This window comes from Hyperoodon ampullatus, assembly GCF_949752795.1.
Source record: "Hyperoodon ampullatus genome assembly, chromosome: 1".
NCBI lineage: Eukaryota > Metazoa > Chordata > Mammalia > Artiodactyla > Ziphiidae > Hyperoodon > Hyperoodon ampullatus.
The window spans coordinates 141,989,463-142,007,064 of record NC_136914.1 but is presented as its reverse complement, the minus strand read 5'-3'; positions in this window follow the sequence as shown (position 1 = coordinate 142,007,064).

Here is a 17,602-nt window from a genome sequence, read left to right as displayed (position 1 = left end):
CAGGAACTAACAAGATTTTTCTGGGAAAATCGGCAGTCTTGTATCTGTTTGGTTCTGTATTTAATCCACATCCAATGATCTCACCACCCCTTTATTACCTATGTTCTCCCATTTTGCACTCCATCATTTACACACCAATTCCAGGAGGGCAGGGACCATGTCTACCCATACTTTACACCTCTTTCTGAACCTAAGATATACTAGGCAATGCTTGCTTGTAAAATCTTTGTGTGTGTGAGCTTCAAGACAAAGTTCAAGATGGCAAAGACTTTATAACTCTTCTTTATGTTTTATTAAAACACTGTATTTAAAATATTAAATACATTTACATTTTTTTCCTATTAACAAATATAAAATAACAAAGTGATTCCATCTTATTTAACAGGGGGTCACTTTGGATCCTAAACTATTGATTCTGTAATTTTTGAGAAATTACTGGATTCAGAGTATATTTGTGAGAATACCATCATGAATAGTTTAAAAGTAATAGATTTCAAGTGAAAATTGACTTGAGTTACTGCATTATCCCTGATGTTTTTCTGTGATTCATGAAATTTTTACAGACAGATTCAACATAAAATCACCAAAAAGATATATAAAACTTTATTTTTTATTGGTTCTCATGATGTTTAGGTTGTTGTCCTGATATTTAAGCATATATGTACAGTTAATTTTGATTACTTCTATATACATTCAAATTTGAGAACAGAAAATATTGAATTTCTTCTAAGCAAAAGGCCTCAGCACTTAATATTTAGCAAATTCCTTTGTATTCAATAGTAGATAGTAGTATTCCTATTTTAAAAACAAAAATGTAGAAGATGAGAAGATTACTCAAACTCATCTAGTTAATTTGTGAATTTAACCTTGTTGTGTGTGCATATATTCACAAATCATAATTTAAAACTCAGTGTTCTTGCTGTGGTTCCAGATATTTTCAGTGAGCATTAAGCATCTTTTTTTGTCTAACACTGGGATTAGATGCTTCTCTTCCAAACTCTTATAGCATTTCATTCATACCTCTGTCACCATACTCATTTTACTGCATTTTAATAACCTATTTACTCTCTGTCTCCCAACAAGAATATGAACTTGAAATTAGGGATTTTTTCCTTAGGCACATAGTAGACACGTAATAAATGTTTTAAAATAAATAATTATTTAAAATAATTTATTTTTCCATAGTAGCAGATAGGAACAGCAAAGCCTTGTTAGTTATGGAAAATCCTCAATGGCCTAGAATAATATAATTTGCTAGTACTACTCCCTGGAAAGAAGGATTTGGAGTATATTAAAACACACACACACATGCAATAGATGGCATATGTATTTTTTTGAAACATGACCATTATGGTACTACTTTAACGAAGCCTCCTTGGGACTGATCTCAAGTACATGTTCTTGAAAAAAAAAGTGAGATTCGGGGGATGAAGTGCATATCCGCAAATTGGCATCATTTGTCTTTGGATAGAATTTCAGCCAAATGAGACTCAAGACTACATTGACATGGCCAAGTATCATTTAATGCCACTTGTGGGCATTTCAAATATTTCATGGAAAGTATAGTTCTCAGGTTTCTTATTTAATAACATGGGCAGTTGCTAGTGATGGGAAAATGCCAAACCTATTTCAATTTTGAGGTTAAAAAGTCTAATTTACTCCAAGTAAAATTTTATCATATCTCCTAAAAACAGTTGCTACTGAAGACTTACAGAAGTGTGTTACTTACACACACATTTATACTTGCAGAAATAATGCTAAAAACATTTCACCTCAGTATTTTTTGCTTATGCAATCAAATTTAGTTTAAATGGGTTTTGGTTCCTTAGCAAAAGTATGATACGTAGACAAAGGAAAGGTGGATTTTCTAACGAGACCCTAGAAAACTCAGGTTTTGAGTTAAAGACATAAAATTAATTTAATTCATTCAACAAATATTGCAAAGTACTTTAAGTTGACTACCTATAAAGTGTTGCAGTTCTAATTTAGTCAATGTGTGCCTTTTAAATACTCACCTGATACTTTGAGTACTCAACTAAAGAGATGTTAGTATCATAGAACTATGTTGTCACAATTTTTCACTGATATATGGGTGACTTCAATTGGATATGATTTTGATCTGTTGGAATAAAATTTAGTAGATGGCTGTTTATATGGATATAATATTTTTTTCTCACAAAATAACAATCACATTTATTCCTCAGACTGCTCCAAGCCAGGAAAAAAAAAAAAATCTCATTTGAAGGTTTCCTAGTAACCTCTGAGGAAAGAATTTGGTGGCGTCAACCTCCATCTAACATTCAAATTACTTTATTATTTTCTATTTTTGCTTTATTTCCCCTTTCTTCTCCCTTTTCTTCTGGCTTACAAAGGTCTTTTGATTGTTTGTTTTCTTTATTTACCTTTTCTCCTCCTCTATGTGTTATGATTTCTGGGGAATCATGGATTAACGTATCTATAAAGCACTATGCACAGCACGGACTGACAAAAATCATAAAGTCATTCAATAGGCAAAGTCTAAAGCTGGCATGCTTTGGTTTCCTCGATTTTTCCACTAACTGTCAGTCCTGGGTGGGGCCCCATAATTCTCATGTTTTCTGTCTTTTGTCATTCCTGGGAGTTTCTCTGAACTAATCCTACTTCACAGGGTTTACAGACTAAATTTCAGAACAGATGTCCTCAGAGCTGACTGACAGGAACTAAGCCTAGCTAGGAGAGAGCTGAAGACAATGACGGTAATGACACTGCTCTTTTTTCTCTCTTTCTTATTTACTAACTTCATGAAGCACACACACTCCCTTCACCCTCTGTGCAGAGCTGACTGCAAATTTTCTCTAGCCTCATCCAAAAATGGGCACTGGGTGTTTTGACTACATAACTTTATTTTTGTCAAATCAGGTCACTTTGTCTCAAGCAAAAGGCTCCTGTTAAGACACATTTTCCACCCTGACTTGTTTAATAATGTGTTTCCCTTTCTTATTCCCAGAACACACACACACACACACACACACACACACACACACACCTTCCTTGTAATGTTTTCACTCTTAAGGCAACCTGCCACTACAAAGACTAGTAATGAAAGTTTCTTGCAATTCTAAGCACTGATCTGTGATCCCTTGAAATGTCATGGTCACTGGAATTTTTGGAGAAACCAATTCTCTGGGTTTTCCCACACTTCTTTCAAGGTATGTCCACTAGTCCTTGGGGTTGCCACACATACCCATCCTCATTTGTTTGGTGGTTCATTCTGTCAGCTTCCATAGCATTAGCTACAATCCTATTTAACCGCTTTGGCTAGCATAATGATTGCATTTTAACTGTTACCTTCTGGAGATGGAAATCTCAGTTTTGATTTTCAAGCCAAAATAAAGGTTAATTTTTTTAATTCAATGTATTGGAAGAGATAAACAAAGTTCATCTGTATCTCTTTAAATCACATCATGTAGGTAGAATTCATATCAGCTATAAATTACTAACAGGCATAAAAAGTAATACGTATATTAAATATTATTTTTAAAGTCTTCTAAAAAGTTAAGAAGGAGTAATATTACAAATGTGAGTAAAATTTCTGAGCTGCAGGATGGAAAAGGAACATCTCTAAGATGGATGCTGTAGCAGTAGACTCTTAATCAGCTTTTAAAAGTAAATCTCTTACTTCCTCAGAGTCTCAGTTTCCTAAACTGTGAAAGGAGGATAATAGTTCTGAAGCTTAAAAGAAATCATTTTTATCAAAGGCTTTGAGAAAACAAACATAAAAACTGTCTGTTTTTATTTAGCAAGTAAGTTTAAATGACCTAGCACAAACAGAGTACAATGCTAGCCTTACTAGCAAATAAAATAATAGAAATAGATCAAAGCCCTCCTCTATGCAGATATTGTACTCACTCTAGTGGAAGAGTCAGTGTATGAAATTTCTCAAATACAACACAGGACACACGATAGGAGGACCTCTAACAGAGGTGCCATAAGCTGCTATGGGAACCGAGGCTTGGAGAGAGAGTGATATTTCTTGGGCTTCTGGGAAGTTTCACACAGGAACTAATTTTCTATCTGAACCTTAAAAGGGAAGGAGATATGGGGTGGGAAGTTTATTTACATAATGACAATTAAAGCCAGCATGCCAGTCATCTCAAAATGATGAGAGCTAGCTGACTGGCTCCAGGTGGCCAACATGCTGTCTTTATTATTTTCAGGATAGAGCTGAGGCTAGCATAAGGGAAAAAGACTGAACTGAAAAAAAGTGTTCACTCATAGTAAATATACACATGGCATAGTTAAAGGATCAGCCAGTTTTGACAGAGTTGGTAGAAACTAGGTTGCCAAATTTAAAAGAATATTCTTATAGAAATTATTTGCAATAGTAAGTGTCACATCATTAGGTCATACAGTAGAATAATTATACAGTAGAATAATTACATAAAAATGGTGAATAGGTGTATGTGTGTTTCTGTACTCATGTGTTTATAGTGGATCTATTTCTAGTCCCTGCTCTGTGTCCATAGACATAACTTAGGCTACTATGTCCTAACAGCCAACTGAATAAATTTGCTTAAAATTGCTTTAATTACTTAAACTAATTTTCCAACTGCAGTATGTGTACAGTGATTTCCTTTTCTTTCATGCTGAACTTTTCCCCAAGCGGTTTGCTAAGAAGCAACCTTTTTTTTCCAATTCTCAGAAAGTCCTGTGCTGGCTTATATATCTCTCCTAACAGTCCTTGAGTTCAGACAATTTGAATCCCACATGTGGAGGAAATGTTTCTAAGTGAAAACTGATCTGACCCTAAACAAACCAAGCAGTACAGGCAAGGTCTTCAGAGGAAGAGGGGAGGGCAGAGCCCAGAAAATGGGGGCCATGCTCTAGGATGATGTTTCTCGGGGCAGCTGCCTATAGATTCCAGAACGTATATGTGTGCACTTAGATCAGTATATCCAACATGTATCTCTGCATATGACATCAACAGGCCAAATCTGACACCGAAAAAGACTATCCTGAATCCATTGCCACTTTTACTTTTAGGGGAGAGGAAATGCTGCAATCTAAACTTACACCATTGTCCCAGCTGGGGTGGGAGTGCATATGGAGTAATGTCCAGGTACATGCAAGCCTTTCTTCTTCCCTTAGTGATGTCGTTTAAATAATTTAAAATGTTCAAATCTCAGTGTTCTTATATTATCATGGGAATGATATTTACACCAGTACAATAGGGCTATTTTGAATACAAATTGTGTGCAAAGCACTTAGCACAGTTCCTGGTACAATAAAAGTCAACCAGCATTATAAAAATTAATTATTAAATATAAATATCATTTTAATGACAGTACATAAATGCAGGACCTAAATGTTGGAAAGATAGGACAAAAGATATAACTTTGGGGAAGTTATATGGTGAATGATACATGGGGGAGATACACCCTCATTCTGCTATTGAAGCGGAGAGTATATATCAGTTATTTACCCAGAAGTAGATGTCTGTCATGCTTTAATTTTGTCTTCCTCATTACAAAAATCATATAAAAAATTTTTGCTGCTAATTAAATAAATCTATTTGCAAAGAGTTTTTAAACTAAATTCTAGGGAAATAAGAGCATCCTTAGGCATGAGCTTTAGAGATGAAGCCACTAACTTTGAGAAAATTACTGTCTTCCAATTTCTTTTTTTTAATTTTTATTTTATATTGGAGCATAGTTGATTAAAAATGTTGTATTAGTTTCAGGTGTACAGCAAAGTGATCTAGTTATACATGCACATGAATCTATTCTTTTTAAAATTCTTTTCCCATTTAGGTTATTATAGAATAATACTGAGCAGCGTTCTCTGTGCTATACAGTAGGTCCTTGTTGGTTATCTATTTTAAATATAGCAGTGTGTACATGTCAATCCTAAACTACCAATCTATTCCTCCCCCCCACTCTTCCCCCCTGGTAACATAAGTTCGTTCTCTAAGTCTGTGAGTCTTTTTCTGTTTTGTAAATAAGTTCACTTGTATCATCTTGGAGGGGAGGGCACATCGCGTGGCATGCGGGTCTTAGTTCCCCAACCAGGAATCAAACCTGCACCCTCTGCTGTGAAAGCATGGAATCCTAACCACTGGACCGCCAGGGAATTCCCTGTATCCTTTTTTTTTTTTTCCATTCCAAATATAAGCTATATTGTATGGTATTTGTCTGACTTACTTCACTTAGTATGATCTCCAGGTCCATCCATGTTGCTGCAAATTGCATTACTTCATTCTTTTTAATGACTGAGTAATATTCTATTGTATATAAGTACCATATCTTCTTTATCTGTTTATTTGTTGGTGGACATTTAGGTTGCTTCCATGTCTTGGCTATTGTAAACAGCACTGCAATGAACATTGGGGTGCATGTATCCTTTCAAAGCATGTTTTTCTCTGGATATATGCCCAGGAGTGGGATTGCTGGATCATATGGTAGCTCTATTTTTAGTTTCTTAAGGAACCTCCATACTGTTCTCCAAAGTACCAATTTACATTCCCACCAACAGTGCAGGAGGGTCCCCTTTTCTCTATATCCTGTCCAGCATTTATTGTTTATAGATTTTTCGATGATGGCCATTCTGACTGGTGTGAGGTGACATCTCATTGTACATAGATACCTAACTAATTCTAATAACCAATAATAATTGCAATATTTCAACAATGTTTATTATTGTTCTGGGTTAAAATTATATAGTGTCTTCAAAAAGTTACAACTTATTAAAGGTCTTAGACTTCCCAATGTATTTCCTCCAAAAAAAAAAAAAAATCTGCTCAGAATGAAAATGTTAGTGCAGTCATCATAACATCTGAAATTTTTGAAAATTAAGAGAGACTATGTTGAAAGTATATTAACCAGGTACATCTCACTCACTGTTGCTTAGCAGACATCTCAGGAGAAAAATAGTGGCAAGAGACCTGGCTGACTGAAACACTGAGGGAAATCATACACAGAGGAAGTGTTCTATTTCCTTTGTTCTTTATGCGTTCTATAAATATTTCATGTATTTATTAAAGCTGTGTTATTGCTGGAAGCCAGCCTTCTCCGTTGTTTAAATCTTCCCCCACCCTTGACAGATAGAAATGTTTGAAATATAAGGGAGTCTGCATTACACGTACATGTTTTCTTAATAGACAACACATGAAAATTAGAGAGGAAAATTTCTTAAAAGAAAGAGAAGGGGAAATATTTAGGATGATTAGAAAGAAAAGTCTCACAATACCCTGGAGGTGACCTTGGAGCAATGACTTTTATCAAAATTCTATGAATTGAAAATACATGCAGTTCCAATAGAAATGAGAGTCAGCTTTTTCTTCTCACAACTATGTTTGTCTTCCTTGGCCCATGTGGCAGGAAAGTCATGGTTTGAGGGGCTTCATTAGAAAGCTGCCTGTGGGTGGTTCATTACCAGTTGTATTTATTTCAGTGTTAAAAGGGCAGATTTCCTGTTTAAACAGTATTCATCTTCAAGGGCGAGGCACCACTATTGGAAACATCAACAAAACCATTCCATTCACTAACATTTAAACCCAAAAGCTGGAATAATGGAAGGGATCAATAAATCAGAGGTCAACATGGAGTTCTCTTCCTTTGGGGACCCTGATGATCCTGTTGTTTCAATTTTGTCTGGGCTGTGAAATGAACAGAAACAACTGGGAACATTCCATCTGGTCTTTGGCGAACATAAGCTTCAGCTTCTTTCACTCATGAACATCACAGAGGGACTATGTGCTATTCTATTTAATCTCAATGTAATACCACTTGTTTCCTAAAACAGAGCATTGATAAGTTGAAAAGCTGTGATTTGCTTCACATTGGGGGAAAAACAGTGCAGTACAAAAGCAGATACCAAAACCAATTCACACAAATTAAAAAGTGTCAAAATCTATGATGAATTCCCTGCTGTGTTGTGTCTTCTGTAGAAAGTATCTATGCTACTTAATATGTGCCAGACAATGTGACAAGCACTGGACATACATTATCTCATTTTTCTTCAAACAATTTTATGAGCCTCAGTTTTACTGAGAAGGAAACTGAGGCTTAGAGAGGTTGAGTTCCTGTCCAAGTTCCAGAGTTAATACAGAGGAAAGCTGAATTCCAAGACTGTCAGATTCAACACCTGAGCACTCAGCCACTACACATCCTCTAATTAGAAGTTATGTGGCTGTACTTGTTTAAGAACAAGGCTGGTTTAACCCTTAATACCAAAGTTCTACTAAAGACATCTGTCCTCACTGAGAGACACACCTATATCCTGGAATCACAGAATCACAGAAGCTCAAAGGTATTTAATAGTAATGCTATCATATAATGCCCAGTCTTCCAAACTGGGACACTTTTGCAAAGCGAAGAATGTGCTAATAATACTTTGCTGAGAAAACAGGTATAAACCAGGATTGATCAAGTGAACTTGGAATGTCTGTGCATTCTACTTGTAGACAATCTTGACCAATCATCTTATGATTAATGAATTTTCTAGCATTATACTAATATTAAGAACTGCAATATAATGCTTGCTGCTAAGACCCAGATTTGTTTATATACATTGTCTCCATCATCTGCACCATTTCTTCAGGTAGAGATTATTACCTCCATTTTACCGTTGAGAGAACAGGGATCAGAGCAGACAGATGAGTTGCAAAAGGGCATTTAATTGTTAACAGGCAAAACTGGGATTCAATACCAGGTTTTGAACGTTACCCCTTACTGCTTTTCTTTTGTTTTCTCTTGTTTCCTATACCCCTAGGAAAATTTTAGTCATGTAAAATTCATTCCTTCTCAAGGGGGGACTTTGGTAGATAATCCATTTAAAACATTGTATCAAAATGGCTGAATAAGCAAATGTGATTATCTTCCTACCCACTTCAAATTCCTAGAAATGACATAATTTAGTTTTTTAAAAGGAATAGATCAGTATTATCACTGGCAAACTACAAATAGTGTCACCAGCAGACTAAACGTTTTGGGAAATTTTGTAAAACATGGAGTAAATGAGATCAGATTGTCAAAAGACCCGCAGTTCAAACCATTTTGGGGAAAGGGCTGTTGCAGAGGCAGGAGTGAATCTAGGGCACAACATGCTCAGAGACAAAGGATGCAGAGCAGAGGGTTCCTTTTGGCAATTTTCAGGAGGAATCATTGGGGATCTGATTCAGAAAAGTTAATAGGCTGACACCTATGTGTTTGCTGAATAATAGGCCATGGAGGTTCCCTTCCAAGTTAAAGCAGAGAGGATGTGGCCACCTGGGAGGAAGGACAGTGCAGGACTGATATGCAGCTTGTACAGACCAGGTAGACCAGTTGTTTAAATATTGTAGGATTTCTCTTCCAGTTATTTAATTGATGCTGCTCTCAGCCCCCTAAATACCTCCAGTGCCCCAGCCTCCCAAGCATTTCTTCCAGGACCCATAGGTCCCCTCATGATTCAGCACCCCAAGGGTAAGTCTGGCACTACCAGGGGCTGTAAGACCCCAGTCTGGTGCTCTGGTCAATGTGCATTCTGACGCTCAGTACCTATGGCATGTAAGGGAGAGTAGATAGTAATCGAATTCTCAGATGTTTGCTTTCTCCTTTCTCAGTACCTGTCCCTTTATGGCTGTACGTGGCTATATGACTTGCTTTGCAAAAGTAAAGTGTGTAAGGAAATGACATGTATCACTCCAGGATGGAAACATTTAGAAAATGTAGTCTTCACCTTCCATCGTGAACCCTGAAGCTTCATGTAGAAATGTTAGCTCACAACCTGATGGAAACCCTGTCAGCCTGGGTGCTCAAGGGACTGTGATAATTATTTGTCATTTGATGTCATTGAGATCTAGGGAATGACTATTAAAACACCAGAACAAAGCCTGACTTAAATCTACTAGCAGCTAAATAATTTGTAGCATCCAATTCGAAGGGGGTTGCTACTCACCCAGAAGCCAAGATCAGTGACATCAGCAGCCTACTCTGCTTTTCCACTGAAATAACCCTTAGAAGTGGCATCCATCAATGATCAGTAGTTCTCTAGTATAAAAATAGCCAGTGAATAAACAGCAACAAAACGAGATGAAAAATATAAGGAAGGCTTAATAGACTGTGAGGATAGATTCAAAAATTCCAACATCCATCTGAGAGACATCCAGAAGGGTTGAACAAAGGATATGAAGCAAAAGAAATAATTCTCAAGGCTCAGATAAGATCTAAGTCTTTGATTTAAGATGACCCTCTAAGAGCCACACAATATGAATAAACAAAGGCAAACTCACTTATACATTCTTAAGGAATTACAAAAAAATCATAAAGAGAAAATTCTAAATGCTGCCGAGGAGCCTGAAAAAAACTACAGACTCGCCAAACAAGAATAAGCTGTTGTTTCTGTTGTTTTATTGGAAGCTCTGGAATCTAAAAGACAATGGTTTCAAATTTTTGGTGAAAAATTTTGATCCTAGAAGTCTATCCCTAATGGTGATTGCTATAGATCCACTGAATTCAGCAGAAATATAAATCCAGCGACTTGAATAAAGGTTCGTAGTAATGCAACAACTTCTCAATACCATTAATATATCAAGCTCATTCTGTCTAAAGACCACTATCCTTTGGATGTGATTTTTCACCATCATAGGCATCTTACAGTCATAAGATGGCTGATCATTCTTGTTTCACATCTGCATTCCAGGAAAGAAGAACAAAGTAACAAAGGGAAAAAATCTTATCCTACACTGGAAACTCTATTCAATGTGGTGCCTACATTGAAAAGGAAACTTTCCTGTACATTCCCAGAAGACTTTTACATACAACTCTGTGGCAAGATCTGTGTTACAAGCCATACTTTGTTTCAGAAAAGGCTGGAAGTTAGGCACTTTTAAGAAGACACATTCTACATTAACACAGCTGGGGTTACAATAGCAAGGAGAAATGAGAGAGTGGATATTGGGTAGGAAATTAGCAGGGTCTGCTTGTGATTTTCCTTAGCATGAGTTCTGATCTTCCTCTCCCTCAGGGCACATGCTATCAACAACTGTTGGAAGGATGACCTGCACATTTGGAAATAAAGTTACATGACAGTCTCACAAAATACATAAAAATAATTCCTTTTGAATCATGGAACCAAACAAAGTTATGAAAATATTATAATTTTAACATGAAGGATTTTACTAAAAAACCCCCAAAACTCAGAGCGCTTAAGTAAAAGGATTAACACTCTTAACACTGACAAATATAAAACTTCTCTACAACCAAAGAAACCAGAAAAAAATGTAACTTGGAATGTTGAAGAAGGGTTCTCACATTTTTTTCATGTACCTGTTGCTGTTTGAGTATTTTATTAAAGAGGACATATTCTTGTATTCTTTGTGTAATTATTTCAAATACAAAACAATAAACACACAAACATTTTATTTAACTAGGTATGAACCAACATATTTTTCCACCATCTCATCTATTTTAGTTATACAGTCTAACACTGGGTCAAAACAAATCTAATGTATTTTGTAAATTGATGGCCATCCTTCAAATATTAGATGAACACAATTATAATGTCATTCGGAGCTTCCACTTGTCCAAACCAAACATTCTTAATCTCTTCAGTCATGGCTAATGTGGATGGTATTGAATTGCTTTACTCTCCCCTGAATGTAGCAGCTCTACCTCTTGAACCACAGAGGTTCAAACTCACACATCAAGTGTGGTTTTTTTCAGGGGCAGAATAAATCAGGAGCATCACTCCTCTAATTACAGGTATAATGTTTCCACTAATGAAGACTAATCATGCATTTACTTTTTAAAGCAACTCAATCATGCAGTTAGTACATGTAAAGTTTACTGGTTTTGCCTTAAGGTTCATTTCCTTGGTACTACAAATTAGCTGTACCTTTTCCTTGTATTTTTCTTTATGGAGAGAGTATGCTTTTCTGTCTTTCCTCAGCTACTCTATGAAGATTCACTGCTGCCTCTTATATACTTTTGAAGAAGCCTGAAGGCCAAGTTTCTTATAATTAGGATTGAGCTGGCCGTACCCTCCAGAGACTGTGCTTTGATGTTTTGACTGTTTCTTTGAAGCCCATATTTGCATCTGGGTCAGTTCTGCTGTCTCCATGGTTATCAAGGTAGGTTCTAGACCCCTGACTTTTGTCCCTTGCTTCATGTTATTGTGTGACCAATCTTCATTGCATCCAAAACAGGCTGTGATTTACATATTATGTACTTGTGTAATTGGACTTTTTGTGTATAAATACAGGACCTTTTATTTATTCCTGTTTAATTTCAATTTTTGCACTTACAATAGGTAGAGCTTCTTATTCTTTATAATTCCCAGCATTGTATCAGGCCTGTTCTTGATAAGAATTGTCAATATAAGTACATCCAAGTTACTGGTATAAACACTGAGCAGATGCAAGGCCAAGGACAGAATCCAAGAGCACACCCAGCAAAAGCTTTCTCCAGGGAGAGATGTGTCATTTCAAGCACTTACGTTTACTTATATTCTTATAAGAATAGGTGTGTATTGGATTTATATTTTTGTGTTTCTTTTTCCTGTTATAGGCGAACAACTCATAAAGATTAACTTCTGGATTATATTCTGACATATCAATCCCAAGATACTAATGTGTGTTAGGTTTTATTAGGCAAGATGTTTTGAGAGAGTGTACAGCTCCAAATTGAATAGTAACTTCAAGACCTCAATTTACCTATTTTATGATAATATTCTGCTTCTTTAAACTCTAAACTATTGGTTAAAAGATGGATATAAAATTTCAATGGAATTTTCCCAATTGTTTGAAAAAAATCTGATTGGAACTTTGCACTTACCTGAATCAGAGAAATTCTGTCAACTGGTAAAAAATAGCATATTAATTTTCTTTTTTTTTTTTAAACTAACCAGTTATTTTAACACTGCATAGATATAGCTAGATTTACTTTATATATTCACTTGGAATGCTGAATATGATTAATTGGTTACATGCTTTATTTTTTTAATCCCCACAAAAACTTACAATGAAGCAAATAACTCAATGAGGTAAAGTAATTTATATAAAGTTGTACAACTTGTGATGGAAAAACTAAGGGTCAGTTTGAGGTGGGTGACATGAGAACAGTCACAATTATTCGCTAAACCATTGGCCCTTTATATACATTATTTCTATTAAGTTTTAGAACAGTTAAAGTGGAATTTTGTTATTGGTTTTGCTTTTCCAACATTTAAGAGACTTACTCTGTTGAAAGAGTTCCTCACCCTCTGAGTCTTGCTGGGAACAAGACAGCATTCTTGGTCTGGAGGAGCTTAACAAGCCAGAAGCTCTCTTTCTAGCTTTCCTTGCATCCTCCCGTCCAACTTCCCTACTCACATCCAACCTCACCAGTGTCCGACTTAGGATGGGGAGCTTGGTCCCTCTTTCCCTGGGATGGTAGCAGTAACAGTAGCCGCTGATTAAGTTGATGGAGCACAGGTGGAATTTGTACGGAAGTTACAGTGGTATAAATTTACAAGCTTAGAATTGAGGTTTGGTGGCAGCAGCAATGATATCCTCATCACCATGGTTTTGAACATTGCTTCTGGCTGCTTCACCTTGAGTCTGATATACCAGCACCCCTCACATTTCTGTGAGTTACCCAATATTATTTTAATAAAGACTCAGTTTAAAGTATTCGTTAAGAACATAGGCCCAGATCTGCTACTTCCTAGCTGTGTGTGACCTTGGGTAAGTAGCTTAATTCCTGTGTGCTCCGATTTACTCCTCTGTGACAAGAAATAATAAGAATGTGGGGATTCAATGAGTGTGGTACTTTGAAGACTCTGTGGCAGGTGGAAGGCACTCCATAATTGCTCACTATATTACCAGACTTTCTCATTAATCGGGCAAAGTCTGTTTCTTTCAACTAAGAACTGTGACTGATAATTATTAATATTTGTGGTTTTGATGAGGATACAGGCTCAGAAGAGTTACTTAAGGTTATAAATTTGTAAAAAAAATGGATGCAAGAATTTTAGAATAAAATTTAGCTCTATTTGAACTTAAAACTTAGTTCAGTTCTTTGCATTTTCCTACTTAATAGAGGATGGCTTAAAATATCCTTATACCAAACAAGTAGAAATGTCCCCATTCAAATGCAGTTGACTGGGAAAGAGAAGAGTTTGACTAGAAACTTTCTCTTTCTCTATCATAATTACATATTGGAGACCTTCTACCAGAATGAAATTCCAATTCTCAATTAAACCCCAAGAAAAATGTGTCTGTGTATATGATATAGCATGAACTCAATAACTTGATAATTCTGTTTATTAAAACTGTCTTGAAGTTGATCCTATTATAGATATCTAGTGCCCTGGAAGCAGACAAGATTACTAAAACAGAACGAGTGTAGTTTTTCTATAACAACTTTTTTTTTCCTTCCATCTCATTTTCTTGGCTTCAGAATTCAGTAAGCTGCAAATCTCCACTTTCTTTCCGATACTAAATGTAGCAAGGTTAGCAGAAACTCTTGATATAAGGGCTTATCTTTCTTCTTTACACTCACCAGGCAGAATTTCATCTCTCTCTCGGTGTGGCTGCAAAATAAAAATGTGTCTTCCAATCAAAACAGTCAAGCATTTCACTTTTGAGCTAATCTTCTTTTGCTGTAGTAGAAAACTCTTTGTACCTTCATCAAGGAAATCATCAGAAAAAGGGCAATCATTTTCAACCTGATATTTTTCTTTGTACAAATCTAGCCTCAAAGGAATGCATTTATCTTTCTAAAATGCTGCTATAATTTATTTCATGTCTCCACAGCTAAATGTGATGATTTGATGGGAAACCCAGGAAATAGCTTTTGATAGTACACATTATAATTGCATCACTTACATACTTGTATGCAGAACTAATCATCAAGCATCAAATATCAAATTTTTTAAAAAAATATTTCTTTTAGAAATTGGGATATGGTTCTATTCTTTTTTTATTCTAAATTCATGTTTTAATTTTAACAGAATACCAAAATATAGCATTTCCATTTCTATCTAATTGTGTGTAACTTTGAATATGTTTAAATGGGTATGCATATTATTATTTGCAATTTCTCTATGTCATGTGGTATTATTTTTCATGTATTCTTACAATCATCAGTAAGGCATACATTTGATAACCAAAAGCTGATAAATCCTCAACTTATTAAACCAAACCAATATAAATTATTTAAAATATTAATTTTCATAAAGCAACTGTGAAACACATTTGTGCATTATTTGATAATGTAGTATTTCTGGAATAGAATCTGTTGTCTCTTCTATGACCTTGAAGAATAACTTTGTTGTTTGCCGTGGGTTTAAAAATATATAAAGTGCTTTTACATTGATTTTCTCATTTAATTCTAACAAATGTATGAGCTGTATACAGAGGGTTTTATTGCTACATTATCAAGTTGAGAAGATTCTGAGATGAGAGGTTAAGTTGTATCGCACAACAGGAGAGGGCGGGTGGGGAATGGGGGCAGAAGAAGACGGCAATAACTGCTGGGACTTGAATCTATTATTCTAAAGTGCGGATCCAGTGTCTTTCCTGTTACAGCCATTCCTCTCATTCTCTCGCTGAGTTCGTGTTTAAGAGTTTGAAAGCGAAATGAGTTGATTTATCTCAGGAAACTTGCTCTGGCTGCTAACCTTGCAGCAGAATGCACAGTGCTAAGTCTCAAGCCCCACTGGAGACAAACCCCTCTCCCCGGACCCCTAGAGCAGAAAGTAGGGTGCATCTGTGTGTGTGCGTGTGTTTTCTCCCAGCTTCTCTCGTTGGGCCTGAGAGGATGGGGTGCAAGGCACAGTGGGAGCACCGAGTACCTGTCCGGTGTCTGGTTGTTAAATGAGTAAGTGATGCCTGGACATGCTTGGGATCTCCTGGAAAGAACACTGGACTGAGATTCAAAATGTTTGCCGGAGGCTCAACGAAGCCTCCCGAGCTCTGTGTTACGATGGAATTCTTTCTCTCTGAGTGGAAGTTTGCTCATACATGAATGAGGCTTGACGGAGACATTTAAATATGTTATAAATGTTATGATGTTTGTGATGGTTGTATATCAGTTAGGGAGTGCTAGTCAGGGTCTCATTTTACCCTAGAGGTGAGCAGTCTTTTGCCCTTCATTTATCAGGTAGTTTTGTTTGTTTGTTTTACACAATGTCTTCCCCCCTCGCCTCAGCAGTGTGGAGATTACTTTGGTGATCATTGTTTCTGTGTTTGTGGAGCACCGGGAAAAGTAAAAGCTTCCCATCTCTTAGATCCGCTCTTATTACTTTTATAAAATGAACACTGCAGGCTAATTTATAAGGCTGGGTTTACCTGGCTCAGTGAATAACTTCTGCACCAGAAAACTGATATTTTGTTAAAAGGTGGTATTTTAAAAATGGACTTACTGATCTTGGCACTGCTTTTGTGTTAAAACACACACACACACAAAACAACTCTTTCCTTCAATTTAATTTTTGGATGAGTGATACAATTTTTGCCATAGTTTAAGAAAAGTTCACACTAATGCCTGTAACATAAAAATGTAAGACAGAGTTAGGCTTTTGAGGTATGAAGTTGCTTCTGTGTTTTGAATGGCTGAAGTAAATAGATTGAGCACAGTAGTACAGGAGTTGAACAGGATTTCAGGTTTATAACGTATTTGATGCTGTGTTGTATAGCAGATAAAAGTAGAGATAATAGGGACAGATTTCTTATTCCTGAGAGGAATGGTTTTCTTTACATGTCTCTTTATCCCTATAAACCAGCCAGGATTATATATCCTCAACCTATTTTCCCTTCTGGTTCAAAATTGAATCTTCATGTGACAACATAAAATTCCCCATTTTAAGTTATAATTGTACTACCTTCCCACAAAATCTTCAGAAACAAAAGATATACACCTTTTTCAGAAAGAAAACATGGAATCAGAAATCATTTTCCTCCTTGAGAAAGAAAATAGCTCATAGTCAACAAATTGCCTCAATAGGTAGATTTATGACAACCAAGGATGAAAAGATAAGGAACTTCTAATGACATATAGAACTCATATGTATCTATTATGAAGTACACATTATAATCATTTATACTTATTTGAAAATTTGTTTTAAATGATTACATAGTCATAAAGTGATAGCTAGTTGTTTAATAGGAAAATTAGTGATTTATATATTGATTCTAGTTGATACATAAAACCTTCCTAGGCTCCAGTTTTCTTATCTATAACATAAAACCTTAAACTAGATGATTTGTTTATACCTTTCCAATTCCAAACTACAGTGATTAATCTGTCTTTCAGAAGAGCAAGTTAATTTTATGTTATTTTCTTGTATTGTTTCTTAAATACTCCCAAGAGAGTGTATCATGTATTCTTGTAAGCCTCATGAAGCTTGTCATTCATATAAAAATCAACAAATATTAATAGTATATTAATTATGTATAAAACATTGTAAGCTATAAAAGACCCAAAGAAAAATAAGAAATCATTAATAACCCTAAGGAGCATACAATCTAATTTTAGAGACGCGAATACAGGAAAACTCAAATAATACCGTACAGTCATTAGATAACTTATGTCACAAGGGAATTAATGAGTATTGTCTGATTTAATTGTATGTGTAGCAGGAGCTGAGTTCATTCATTGGGGCT